General features: G+C 45.1%; 1 protein-coding gene across 1 annotated transcript in view; it reads right to left on the reverse strand.

The window, feature by feature from the left end:
* The window catches only part of CACNA1H (calcium voltage-gated channel subunit alpha1 H), a 1553446-nt gene that overhangs the window by 867926 nt on the left and 670237 nt on the right, over window positions 1–15283 (reverse strand). The window lies entirely within an intron of this gene.

Raw genomic sequence — 15283 nt, forward strand, 5'->3', positions numbered from 1 at the left:
AGTGGGAATCCAAACAGTATATGAACTTAAGATATATTCTGAGCTGCAATGTCATTGACATTCTCAAAAACTCTTTTCTTCATTGTATTGTTCTTGGAATTTTGTGTAGAGCATCAACAGCAGCTCCTTCCTATTAATGTCAAAATGACCTACAAGTTTACATGATAGAAGCATAAACCTTTAAACTCCGAGCATTCCCATTATCTGGCAAGAAAGGGAATAATTTCATGGGCTTCTCAACAACTTCCTAGTTTGATACTCTCTCCTTAACAGCCATGTTTTTACCAGAAAGCATACCTTAAACCTATCTTTCTCCTGATATGCTTCTAAAGTCTGGGATATTATTCCATCCTTCATTCGCACTATCGCCTCTCTATGAGAACTAAAATATTTTCTGCATATTCCAAATTCTCTGACCTCCTCGCACTCGTCTCTCAACCACCTCCTGTTCATATTGTAGTGTTGCATGGATTTGGGTCCTGGTATTATACAGCACTTTTTAATGCAACGATCACTCATATCCTTGTATATATTTGATGTATCGTGCCCACTTGAGTGGATCTGTTGTTCTTTAGTCCTTTTTACATCTTCATGAAATATTTGGAATATTACATGGAAGTGTTTGTGTTAGAGGTTTTTCCCGCATTCAAAGTACGATACTCACTGTTACCCTGCTATCTACAGTGTTCTTTGTAATTTGCTCTGATGCTCTTGGGATCTTGCATGTGCAACATAATAACTCAGCATGAATGAATGGATAGTGTCTAATTTGTAAACAGGGCTGGGATTCGCTGGACAATGTGCACTGTGTTGATGTCTTAAACATCTGGCATGGGTTTGGGACCTATGAACCTGTGCTGGACACTCCTATAGAAAGGATCCTGAACAGGACACTGACAGACTGACAAGGCATATCACTGTTGTCATATTCACTATAGTGTCTTCATGGGGTGACAGGGAAAATGGGGTTCATATCTACCCTGTAGTGCAGTCCTGAGCCCTGTTGATTGACCAGCCAAGCTCCATCATAGAGCTCACCATAGCTCTGGCGTGGACACCATGAAAAATACTGACAAACCAGCTGCCCAAGTTTAGCTTGCGGGTCTATCATGATCCACAGCAATGTAGTCTCCAACATGGCAGTCTTGCATCAATCACCACCCAAAAGTAGTTCTCATGTGGATTTTGGATTTGTGATTCCATCAATCAACTATTTGTGGCTACAATTCATCTACTAACATTTTAAGGTACCACTTCCTCCATCCATCCTGGCTTCGCGGAATTGCCCTGACCGTCCCCGTAGGACACACCCCAGGCAACAGCAACATTGCTGTCACAGTGGAAATGTTAAATAGGCAGACCTACCTCTAACAACGTGCAGTGGTGCTTTCTCTGACACTCAGGAAGATTAACTGCTCAGTTACCAGCTAGTAAATCAGGTCTAACCGATGTGTGATATGTGCTCACAGCAAAATGTTCAAAATTGGATATGGCATTTGTAAGCTGACTCTCAGAGCTGCAGTGTACAACCCAATCTGAAAGTAAGTGTTTAATGGAGGGACATTCGAGACAGATGCTCTGTGGTAGGCAGATGATAAAGTGAGAAAACACAGATGAGGATTAGACAAAATGCATTAATGTGGTTTGTTGGGACAGAAAATTCCTCTGAATGGTAAAAGTTGTGCACCACTGAGTGCCAAACTGTTCTGTTGTCTGGAACCCTAATGCTGATTTTTGTTGTCACAGGCGAACATGGGTCATCTGTTTGCACCATGACATAGGCCTGTCTCACTGATTGTGGTCTTGTTGGACTGGGAGGGACACCCAAAGTGCTACCCTCACAGTGGTGGAACGGTGCTGCCTTTACCAAGTTTTAAGCAGCATAAGTGCAGAGGTAGCAGCATACCGTGTAGTGATCAGTAGGAGTGAACATGTCCATTTTACCATGCATCACCAGAGTGAAGCCCATAGGCTCACTCACATTTTTTAAAGTCCCACTGCAGTGTGCTTAAGTCATCCTTTGCTTACACTGGGTGTGTGTGTGCATGGGAAGGAAACAGTACAGGGATAGGGCACTCCTGTGCAATACAAGTATGGTTAATGCATGTACCGAGTGTGTGTATGCATGCAAGGAATACATTACATGAGAGATTTAGTACTGTGCAGTGCGTGCGCTATGAAAGCATGAGCTTGGTGTATGTGTGCTTGCGAGAAGTACAATACAGGAAGGGTTGAATACTGTTCAGTGCGCACATGGTGATTGTGTATGCTGGCAGGGTGTGTGTTTGCAAATAGTACACCATGGCACAATTCAGAAAGGGTGCAGTATTGATAGGTGTGCACACAGTGGTTGTGTGTGCTGAATGTATGTGCACCTGGGGTGGCACACTAAATGGAGGTGACAGTATCTTTGATGTGTATGTACACCGAGTGCAAGTGTGCCTGCAATAGTATTTCATGGAGGACCATGGGTTCTATTTTGGGAAGCTCGGGCCTGCAGGTGAAGACATGAGGGGTAGATGAATCACCCCAGAGAGATGTGTGTATTGCTGCATTCCTGTGACCTGTGTGAGACTCACTGGAAGAAGCGTGTGAGACTCCCCCTGCACACTTCAAAAGGGTGCTCCTTGATTCAGGAATAGGTCACAAGGAAGGGGCCTGGACACATCACACAAAGGAGAAGGGGCTAAGGGAATCATAAACAGCCAGTAAAGCTGGGAAGCTGGAAGCCAGGGAATTAACATTTTGATGCACAGTTCACTGTGGCTGACATCTAGGTGTAAACTCTAGTCACTCTCATGGCCTGTGTTGTGGAACTATCAGCTTCAGAGCCTTTCCGGCTGTGGCAGACAGGGTACATCACTCAGGGAAACCAAGACCAACTGCCCTGAAGCCTGGAGCACTAGCACCTGCCTGCTTGCCAAGACCAGTGTGCCCTGCGAGGAAGAGGAGAGTGTTGGGATGAGATCCAGCGCAGAACCCTACTGAGAGGACTTGTGGTGCGAGGTGTGAACAAACAACTGTGCACCAATGGGGTTGCCCATGTGCAGGAGTGATTCGGCAACCCCTTTACACCAGGAGAGGGCTGTCGCTGGCTGAGTCGCGAATCGAGTGCCACATGAAGATCACAAAGCCTGTACCCCCTTGCTGCAGTGATCCTGTATGCCAAAGGTGGCCACCGTAGAAGTGACTGCCAACAAAGTGTCAAGACTTATGCAAGCCTTAACAGCGACCCCGTAAGTGTAGTCAAGTGCAGAAGGGGCTTTGAAAGTAAGAAAAAATTACTACGTGCAAGAAAACCAAAACCACAGTTTAAAAAGATGATCAGAAAGAAATGGAAAAACCTGTCATGTGACCCCAACACCAATTATCTGTTGGTGAATGCTGAAAGAGGGTGAAAGAAAAGACAAAAAACCTACATAGTTACATCTGGGGCAAGACAAACACCAGTGTGTTTCTCTAAATTTTAGTAACAACGACCGCGTTGTAACCATGCAATGCCATTACTACGCAAGTCGGTACATCGACTTGTGTTAGATGGAGTGCTAACATTAGAAATAGTATAGTTTACTATTCCAACACCTTCCCTACTGTTACGTAGGTTGGAGTTGGAATAGTAAATTATACATTTCTAATGTGAGCGCGCCATCTACTGCAAGTCGATGTAACGACTTGCGTAGTAATGGAATTGCTTGGTTACAACGCAGTCGTTGTATCGACCACTTTGTAATGGCACGTGAAGTAATGGCTCGTGATGTAACAAGTCATATTCCTCCATAACTTATTAAGATCCGAAACCCTTTTCTTCCACCTTCACTAAAACTCCTTCCTTAATGACCACAATGTCCTAACATGGCTCCTTAAGTGTCCCAATCATGTCAGATTTTCAGGATGACCAGTGATTGTAGATTATTCCTTTTATGATTCACTATATAAAGATGTATCACATCTGAATATCCTGAAAGTCTGACATAGATCACATCCCTCATTCAAAAACGATCGACAGTTCATTTGTTTATTCAATTTATTTTGCATTTTTCTATAGCACCACGGGAAACCCAGAGTGCTTTACACTGAATCAAAAGGATAGAGATACAGTCTTACACTACATTACACATCGGATGAACAATAACAAGACCAAAAGTAGAGAGTGGAAAGAACTTTCAACTGGGAGGGTTGAGAAGGTGATGGAGAAGGAGAAGGACAAGGACCAGGGAGGAAAGAGGGGCAGGTTGTAGGTAGGTGGGTGAGGGAAGAGTAGAGCAAGAGGAGGAGGGAGAAGAGTGAGTTGCAGGTGGTGGGAGAATGTAATAAGAAGAGAGAGAGAGAGAAAGAGAGAGAGACAGAGGAGACAAAGTAAAACAAACAAAGCAGTTGCAAGGGGAGAGGGTGGAATACGAGATGCAAGAGAAGAGGGACTGCGAGGTGTGGAAGTGGAGGTAAGGGAGCGGAGAAGCAGATGAGTAAAGGGTGGATGAAGACAGATAAAGAGATGAAGGATATGAGGTGAAGAAGAAAGGAAGAAAGGGGAAGGATGGAGAACTGAGGGCAAGAGAACAGAAGAGACGGCATAGAGGAATAAGAAGAAGGAGGAGAAGGTTAGGATTAGTTTCTGCAAGCAAATAAAGCAGGAGACCATCAACAGAGACCTTCTTCCACTTGAAGTACAAGTGGAAGAGGATGCTTTTAGCTCCTTGCGAAAGACGCGCAATTCCTTATGGCAGCGCATTTCAGCAGGAGAAGACAAGAGGGAGGCCCTGCTCTGGCTGACTTGGCTGTCACATTTTTAGAGTCAAGTCTGAGGATGCCTCCACTTCTAAATGTTTAATGGGTCCAGACATTTTTATGGCAGAGCACAGATAGTTTGGGTAAGGGGAGTGAAAGTAATGCACTGTCATCTGAATGTTACTGGGTTCCCAATGGGGAGGCTGATGTGGGTATTTTGGTATTGGAGTGATGTGAGTACATTTACAGGTGCTTGGTGTTTAATAGGCCTGTGTAGTGGAGATTGGCCTTATCGGGTTCAAGAGATTACTCATGGACTTCGATGATGATTAGATAATCATAGTCGAAGCGGGAAATAACTATGTTTTGGTCGACAAGTCGAAAGTTAGATGATGGGAGAAAAGATTAATTTTTTTCTGGATGTAGTAGAGATGATCTGACAAAATTGGCGAATTGGTTGGTGTGGGATTTTATAGAGAGGCAGTAGTCTATCAAAATGCTGAATGTTTTTATTTCTGTTGATAGGGGTGGACTGAAACCAGAAGCTTCAAGTTCTTGAGGCATTCAAAGTTGAATTAGAATTTGTGCTGTTCGTACACGAGGCTGTATTACCTTTTGTTGATTAAGCTAGAAGACGTTGGTGGCCACCCAGCCGCTTAACTGTTCTAAGTAGGACAATCGGCATGTAGGTCAACCTGAGCGATCCCTCACTGTCCCACCCCCCTCGTCATGTGCATCTGTTGCACGTCTACGTCTTTGGGGCAGGTCGGTGGTTACTGGTTTTCCTTGTTCGCTACAATTATGAATATTTTCTATCTCAAACGTGGCCACGTCCCAGGAGCACCTGTTCTTTTCATCCTCTGTGGATTCCATTTCCTTCTTCTGTTGTCCCATGAAACACGCGCTATTTAATCAAACAACAAGCCTATTTCTCTCATCATTTGCCAGATGCATTGCCTCATCTGTAGCGCTACAGTAAATTATGGAGGATTTTTGCAGATGCCTGGGATTTATTTAGCAAAATCAAAATAGATCTTTTTTTCTCCTCTAAGCCCACGCTGAAAAATCCCCTGAGATGGCCTCGAAGAATACAGAACACAGTGGAGAGAACTGAGATACTGATATGAATAAGAACTGAAGGTTTCAGGTTCGCATCTCAGGTAGCTTCGGGAGGGCCAATGAAGGAGGGGCGACCAGCCAAGGCACCCAGGAGTGTCTCCTTCTGTTTGTCACGATTTTGGATGTGTGAAATCACATTTTTTTTCTTATAAGTTCTATGAACAATTTTGCAACGTCACGGAAATGGGAAGTTTTCAGAACCCTGCGTGAAAAGCTGGACTTTTGCACCAGTCTATGACACAGAAGGTCAACTTGTAGATAAAAGTTGCAGAGAAAAAGTCTGCTCACATTCATCATCTTGGCTGGGTGTGAGTAGACTGAAAATTATCGTGTGCTGTTATGAAAATTATCTTGCAATACAAAGAAAAACGTTCATGGGTGAAAGCAAGCTTAAAACTGAAAATTTGCAAGGGAGTGGCGGCTCCTCTGCTAAGGCGGAGGGCATCACCCACTGCTTTGAAGCAGTAAAAAAAAGGAAAAATAAAATGATAATAACTTGATGTTATTATAATTTTATTTTGTACTGCTGCGGCAGCTTAGTGTGTGGGGCGGGGCTGCTCTACTCACTGAGCACGGCAGGGCGAGGAGTGGTGAGCACACTGAAGTATGCATCACGCTTTTGCCGGCCCGAGTGGGCCGGCCAAACAGTCATGCACACTTAGCATGTTCTCCATATGCCGAGGCCCCCAGTCCCCGTCTGAGTCCTAAACTACGGCGCTCAGACCAATACCAGCTCTGCATTGTAGCGCTGTGATTGGCTTAGGGGAAGCAATCACAACGCTGCATTGCAGCATTGCGATTGGCTCGGGGGAGCCTGGATGTGCTTCCTGTTCTGCGACTTCGGCCGACACAGAGAGACGAGGTGGGAGAGACGCTGCAGGAGGTAAGTGTATTTCTCTTTTGTATCTTTTTTAGACCCACCACACCCCCCTTGCGACCCCAGATCCATGCCGGCCCCCACTGTTGCAAAGTTTGTGAAAAAACTAAATTAGGAACTTTAAAAAACTTTGCTGGTTAAAAAATAAATTACCCCTGCCTACCCACATCATTTTACACTGCTAATCTCGAATAACAGGCCTCTTGATAAAAACATGTTTTCGAAAAATGTGTGACTTTGAAAGTGGTCCAAAAGGTGTTCCAAAACTTTTAAAATGTAATTGGTTTGAGTCTATTTCTATGATGTCATCACCATTCAAAGTGGCACATAAGTGGAAGCACACCGGCAACTAAATAAAACGATAACAGACGGGGAATAAAAAATGAAGGAAAAAAAAAGTAGCCAGAAACAGCGAAGAAGTAGGAAAGGGCGGCCCCATACAGAAAAAAGAATTAAGAGTGTTAGATTGATTGAATAAGTAAAGAAATAATTGATGAGGAAACGTTTGATGAGTAGGACTGAGATGTTGGGAGGAAGAGTAGATGACAAAGTGCTGAGTAAAAGAGAACTAATGAGTTAGGAACACATTTAAGTGGAATCCAAACCACCAAATATTTGTTAGAGCTTTATAAACTAAAATTCCACCTCAGAACTAACCCCCGAATTTGAAAGCATCTTACTGGAGATAGGTTAAGTGCAAGAGACAAGCATAGGTTTAGAACATACGAAACACAATCTCATCCTGTCCAGATTTAGTTATTTTATTCTTGCGTGTGTTGCTTCTTTTCTTCATAAATGCAGGACTACAAGTCCCAGAAAGCAAAGAAGACTGATTAATCTACGCATGCCTAAGTGGTGCAATTTAGAGATCTAGCATACGGCCTATAGGGGGCGCTGCACTGTCTATTAGGGCTAATTAAGAAGAGCAATTGCAATGTTTTTGCTGCCTGCAATCGTTGACGACTCTATGGCAAACCCTGGTATTTGCCTAATTAGATTCTGTCCTTTTCCAATTAAGTATGCCTGCAGCTTTTGCCAATTTCATTAGCTGGTCATTGATTTATACTAGCAGTGTTACCAGAAGGCACATCCGACGTTTCTATAAAGATAGTATCTACAACTTGCAGACCCATTATCTGGTCAAAGGTTATGTAGAGTCAATTCCAATCATGTGGTCGGGGGTTTAAAGGGCATGCATGTCATGTCTGGTAAAATTATGTTTTGTCTGTGTCTGAGGATTTATGGTTTGACGTCAAGTGACCCACCCCTGACATGAGCTCAGTGGGTTGTAAATGTAACTAACCAGAACTCTATAAAACCTTCAGAATGGCGGTGTTTATTCTGCTGTAATGGATTACATGGCCTGAGAAAATAGCACGTTTGTGTTCTTTCCTCCTACAAATGTTACTATTGCTGACACTCCTTCCTATTTTATGTCATTCACTTTTTAGCAAGCTGATATTCAATAAAAGCCTGCTTATATCAAGAATCAATGTCTCATTTGTTCCTGCGTACAACCTTCCATAGATATTAGAGACTATGTGCCCGATTCACAATGCTAAACTGAGATGAAAGTCAAACTTTACAACTTTCGACATTCACCAGTAGTAAAGTTAGCCTTTTGTCTCAAACTTAAATTTTGGTCTTAAGTTTAACTGAGACCAAAACTGAGACAAAGTCCAGCCTTTACTACTCGTAAATGCCTTTTGTGAATACCAAAAGGCATACATTTAGACTTTCATCTCAGTTTACCTTTGTAAATCAGGTCATATACAGTGCCTGCTCTGGCCGGTGGGGGTGTGTGTGTGTGGGGTGGGGGTATCAGGGGGTTGCATGGTCCTGGTGCACCCTGTCATGTTGGCCGTCTCTGCTATAATGTAGATGCCAAAAGGTGCCAGTCACTGCTGCTTTATTACTGTGCAGCTGTCTCAAAGGTGCAGATTGGCACTCATTTCAGACACCAATGGACAGATTTACTAAGAGGTCCCGAAATACACCGCCACACCTAAAGCTGCTGCGCTGTGTTTCGCTAATCTGAAAGAACTAAGAACAGGGCCCTATCTAATAAGATGTGGCGCTGTTCTCCTTCTCCTTAGCTTGGCACATTTTAGACCTCCTTAAACCAGAGCAGACACCCTTGCTTCATAGTGCAAGCATCTTAGTGTTCTCCAAAGCATAGGTTTGTACAGCAAGGGGTACCTTCCAGTACAAAAAACATGCTTAAAGGATTTTCCCATTTTTGTATGTGTGCTGTACAGTGCAGCACATGTGCAAAGTCGGAAAAAATGAGGAGAAATTAAAACATTTCTCCTTGTTGCTCCAGTTTAGAAGTGGTCTATGATTTTGCCTCAAATTCCTGTCTACAATTTTTTGTAGATTGGAATTTGCTTCAAAACTGATTGGTGGTTGTATGAGAACACCCTGACAGTCATAGATGTCATTTAGGGATAGCCAGGGGTCACAGCTGCGACCCGTGGCTTGCCTCTTTCTACCCCTGGCACTGCCTTTGAGACCACTGGCCTCAGAGGTGGCAAAATCAGTGCCAGGAACACAGTGGCAGCTCGTCCTTATGGATGTCAGTTGGGGCTCCACTCTCTTTGTATTATGGCAATGATATATTATATTATTAGACTAACAGTGCTATATGTGTGTGTGTGTGTGTGTGTGTGCATGTGCGTGTGTGTGTGTGTGTGTGTGCGCGCACGCTCGCGTGCCATCAGGGACTCGGTTATTATTTTATCCCTTCGCACTGTTAAGAGAGACTTGTGACTTTCCTAAGGTATAAATCAAAGCTAATGACTGTAACAAACACTTTCTTCCAAACGGAACCGGAAAGAGAAAAATAACTCTCTTTCATATTTCATTTTTTAGTTTTTAAAGGACAGTGTCTGGCAAATAATTACGGGGACATTTCGATGTGTGTTTCTTTGGGCTCTTTCAGACATTTGGGGCCATATGTAGGTACCTAAATACCGGTCGGTAACGGCCGAAAATCGGTAAATTTCCCGTTACCGACCGGTATTTAGGCAATTGAGATGTAGGAGGCTGGATTTAAGGATTCGGTAATTTACCGATTCGTTATTTTAAGGAATCGGTAAAATACCGAATCGGTAAATTACCGAATCCTTAAATCCTATGTAGGGAGCACTCAAGCGAGTGCATTTTTGTTTTAAGGATTCGTTATTTACCACCAACTACAGGTTGCTGGTAAATACTGAATACCTTTTAAAAAGCAATTGTGTGCTTTTCTAGAAATGCCATGTGGCAGACATACATGCCCTTAGGGCATGTATGTGCGCCACATGTGCACACATGCAAGATTCAGGGGTGCGACAGGGTGTCAATGTGCCACCCTTGAATATACTTCCCCTATTACCGATTGGGTATTTACCGAATCGGTAATAGTGAATGGCTTCCCATTCATTCCTATGGACCTCCAGGCCCATAGGAATGACTAGGAAGGTATTCCTTATTACTGATTCGGTAAATACCGAATCGGTAATAACGAATATTACCGAATCGGTAAAATTTACCAATTTTTTACCTACATTCTATTTACCGATTCTTAAATACCGAATCGGTAAAATTCGGTATTAAGGAATCGGTAAATAGAAATTACCTACATGTGGCCCTTGATTTTTAAGGGCACAATGTATTTACATTACTGAGCATTATAGGCACACAGCGTGTCCCAGGCTTTGGAACCTCTGCACTGTTTGTGTGCACTGTGACGTGTCTGGCACGAGTTTGAGTTGTGCGGTGAGGACCCGACACTGGTCGTTGGTATTTAACCGGCTGGTCTTCACGTTGCTATAACCCTGAATAGTGCAGACACAATTAACAGTGCACGTACGAGGCAGCAGGAGTTTTGATATTTAAAACAAGCTGGGTTTGCATTTAATATGTGGGATAAGTGAAACTGTCATCATTTTAAAATGAATGCTACATGTATAGATTTGTTTTTCCTTTCTTTCATGTTTATGCAACACGTGACTCGCCTACACTTTAAAAGGTGAGCTCAAAGTGGCGCCTACCATGTGTGACAAAGGCTCGTGCCTCGGCCGAAACGTGTTCATGTTGGCTTAAACCATGAATTAAATCTCAGTGGTTTATATGCTGGTATCCTGTGTTGTTTCAGAGCCTGTCAGTATTTATGGATTGGTCTTGATGGTTGTGTATATATATATATATATATATATATATATATTCAAGCTCCAAGTTTTCCAACAGTTTGGGGAGCACTCCAGGACCAGCAATACCACGTAGACTTGAACTGCTTACGAGGTGCGGCCTGACGCGTCCGGTACCAGTCCTCCCAAAATGTGCTGGGCAGATTCCCAACTTCTTGGCCCGCTTTGATTGTCGCGGTGGTGCTGCCCCCGCGGCTGGAAATGCCGCGTATAAATTCAAGCTCCAAGTTTTCCAACAGTTTGGGGAGCACTCCAGGACCAGCAATACCACGTAGACTTGAACTGCTTACGAGGTGCGGCATGACGCGTTTCGCTGTTTAGCTTTTTCGAAGGCCGGTCTCCTCTAATGTCCAGCAAAATGCACAACCATTTGTTTGAAGGAAGCTGCCTCCTGATAGGCTCATTCTTCTCCCACCGCATTGTGGTACGTGTAGTCACGGTTGTTGCATAATTAACCTTGTATAGGTGCCAGGCAAGAGGGGATTCCTGATGCTTGCTCGTGATGAGTCTCGTGAGCTGGTAAGTCTTGATTCCGGTACCAGTCCTCCCAAAATGTGCTGGGCAGATTCCCAACTTCTTGGCCCGCTTTGATTGTCGCGGTGGTGCTGCCCCCGCGGCTGGAAATGCCGCGTATAAATTCAAGCTCCAAGTTTTCCAACAGTTTGGGGAGCACTCCAGGACCAGCAATACCACGTAGACTTGAACTGCTTACGAGGTGCGGCCTGACGCGTTTCGCTGTTTAGCTTTTTCGAAGGCCGGTCTCCTCTAATGTCCAGCAAAATGCACAACCATTTGTTTGAAGGAAGCTGCCTCCTGATAGGCTCATTCTTCTCCCACCGCATTGTGGTACGTGTAGTCACGGTTGTTGCATAATTAACCTTGTATAGGTGCCAGGCAAGAGGGGATTCCTGATGCTTGCTCGTGATGAGTCTCGTGAGCTGGTAAGTCTTGATTCCGGTACCAGTCCTCCCAAAATGTGCTGGGCAGATTCCCAACTTCTTGGCCCGCTTTGATTGTCGCGGTGGTGCTGCCCCCACGGCTGGAAATGCCGCGTATAAATTCAAGCTCCAAGTTTTCCAACAGTTTGGGGAGCACTCCAGGACCAGCAATACCACGTAGACTTGAACTGCTTACGAGGTGCGGCCTGACGCGTTTCGCTGTTTAGCTTTTTCGAAGGTCGGTCTCCTCTAATGTCCAGCAAAATGCACAACCATTTGTTTGAAGGAAGCTGCCTCCTGATAGGCTCATTCTTCTCCCACCGCATTGTGGTACGTGTAGTCACGGTTGTTGCATAATTAACCTTGTATAGGTGCCAGGCAAGAGGGGATTCCTGATGCTTGCTCGTGATGAGTCTCGTGAGCTGGTAAGTCTTGATTCCGGTACCAGTCCTCCCAAAATGTGCTGGGCAGATTCCCAACTTCTTGGCCCGCTTTGATTGTCGCGGTGGTGCTGCCCCCGCGGCTGGAAATGCCGCGTATAAATTCAAGCTCCAAGTTTTCCAACAGTTTGGGGAGCACTCCAGGACCAGCAATACCACGTAGACTTGAACTGCTTACGAGGTGCGGCCTGACGCGTTTCGCTGTTTAGCTTTTTCGAAGGCCGGTCTCCTCTAATGTCCAGCAAAATGCACAACCATTTGTTTGAAGGAAGCTGCCTCCTGATAGGCTCATTCTTCTCCCACCGCATTGTGGTACGTGTAGTCACGGTTGTTGCATAATTAACCTTGTATAGGTGCCAGGCAAGAGGGGATTCCTGATGCTTGCTCGTGATGAGTCTCGTGAGCTGGTAAGTCTTGATTCCGGTACCAGTCCTCCCAAAATGTGCTGGGCAGATTCCCAACTTCTTGGCCCGCTTTCTCACGAGCAAGCATCAGGAATCCCCTCTTGCCTGGCACCTATACAAGGTTAATTATGCAACAACCGTGACTACACGTACCACAATGCGGTGGGAGAAGAATGAGCCTATCAGGAGGCAGCTTCCTTCAAACAAATGGTTGTGCATTTTGCTGGACATTAGAGGAGACCGGCCTTCGAAAAAGCTAAACAGCGAAACGCGTCAGGCCGCACCTCGTAAGCAGTTCAAGTCTACGTGGTATTGCTGGTCCTGGAGTGCTCCCCAAACTGTTGGAAAACTTGGAGCTTGAATTTATACGCGGCATTTCCAGCCGCGGGGGCAGCACCACCGCGACAATCAAAGCGGGCCAAGAAGTTGGGAATCTGCCCAGCACATTTTGGGAGGACTGGTACCGGAATCAAGACTTACCAGCTCACGAGACTCATCACGAGCAAGCATCAGGAATCCCCTCTTGCCTGGCACCTATACAAGGTTAATTATGCAACAACCGTGACTACACGTACCACAATGCGGTGGGAGAAGAATGAGCCTATCAGGAGGCAGCTTCCTTCAAACAAATGGTTGTGCATTTTGCTGGACATTAGAGGAGACCGGCCTTCGAAAAAGCTAAACAGCGAAACGCGTCAGGCCGCACCTCGTAAGCAGTTCAAGTCTACGTGGTATTGCTGGTCCTGGAGTGCTCCCCAAACTGTTGGAAAACTTGGAGCTTGAATTTATACGCGGCATTTCCAGCCGCGGGGGCAGCACCACCGCGACAATCAAAGCGGGCCAAGAAGTTGGGAATCTGCCCAGCACATTTTGGGAGGACTGGTACCGGAATCAAGACTTACCAGCTCACGAGACTCATCACGAGCAAGCATCAGGAATCCCCTCTTGCCTGGCACCTATACAAGGTTAATTATGCAACAACCGTGACTACACGTACCACAATGCGGTGGGAGAAGAATGAGCCTATCAGGAGGCAGCTTCCTTCAAGCAAATGGTTGTGCATTTTGCTGGACATTAGAGGAGACCGGCCTTCGAAAAAGCTAAACAGCGAAACGCGTCAGGCCGCACCTCGTAAGCAGTTCAAGTCTACGTGGTATTGCTGGTCCTGGAGTGCTCCCCAAACTGTTGGAAAACTTGGAGCTTGAATATATATATATATATATATATATATATATATATATATATATATATATTCACTTAAAAAACCATAGGTTTCACACATGTTATAGTTAGCTGGGCATTTCCTTCGAAAAAAAACAATGAAATTCCCCCGGTATAATTAGTGCAGGCAACTATAACTCACGCGACCGCAATCCGCTGCTGATGACGTCAGATATTACATCACTGTATTTAGACACTTATTTACCCATGTCTTCTTCCATTCATTTTTAGCTATACATATATTACAATTTTTTTTTTTCAGAAAGACACATATGTCATCAGTGATGTAATATCTGACGTCATCAGCAGCGGATTGCGGTCGCGTGAGTTATAGTTAGTTGCCTGCACTAACTATAACGGGGGAATTTCATTGTTTTTTTTCGAAGGAAATGCCCAGCTAACTATAACATGTGTGAAACCTATGGTTTTTTAAGTGAATTTGAAAGGTTTTTTAAATGCTAATTCCTAACTATAACGTGTGTGAAACCTATGGTTTTTTCAGTGAATTTGTACGGTTTTTGAAATGCTAAGTTATGTATTTATTAATATATTTTTTTAAACAAAACTTTTTCACGGCGCGCTCACGGTGCGCTTCGCGCACCGTGCGCGCACGGTGGGCACACGGTGCGCTTCGCGCACCGCGTGCCCACTTTACGCAGTTCAGGCCGTGCACGCACGGTGCGCTTCGCGCACCGTGCGCGCACAGTGGGAACGCGGTGCGCGAGGCCCACTTTACGCAGTTCAGGCCGTGCGCGCACCGTGCGCACGCGGTGGGCACGCGGTGCGCTTCACGCACCGCGTGCCCACTTTACGCAGTTCGTGCGCGCACGGTGGCCATGCGGTGCGCTTTGCGCACCGCGCGCCCACTTTACGCAGTTCTTGCCGTGCTTTTTTTTTCCACAAAATCGCGGAGGTCGCGCACGCTGCGCGAACTTCGCAGATTTTTTTCAGTTTGGATGGTGCGCGCTGGGTGCGCGCACTCGGCGATTTTTCGAAAAAAAAATAATTTTTCGAAAAAAAAATTTTTTTTTTTTTTTGCCCTTGGGGGTCCTTCTGGGACCCCCTGACCACGGCTAGGGGGTCGGGAAGTGTCCACGCTGCCCCCTTTTCACGTTCTCCACATTAGTTTTTCACCCCCTCAGAGTGCAAGAGACAAAATGGCGGCCGAAACTTCCTGGTTTCGACCGATTCGAATGTTTACTAAGATCTACCAACCAATCAGAATTGCGCTCGCGCACGGCAAGGTGCGCGCACCCAGCGCGCACGCTGCGCGCGTATAGATATATATATTGATTTCAATGCTATTTTCTCAGAAAATACTGAACAGATTTACACCAAACCTGCAAAAGGCACTTCATGGACCTTATGG

This window comes from Triturus cristatus, chromosome 10, assembly GCF_964204655.1.
Source record: "Triturus cristatus chromosome 10, aTriCri1.1, whole genome shotgun sequence".
Taxonomy (NCBI): domain Eukaryota; kingdom Metazoa; phylum Chordata; class Amphibia; order Caudata; family Salamandridae; genus Triturus; species Triturus cristatus.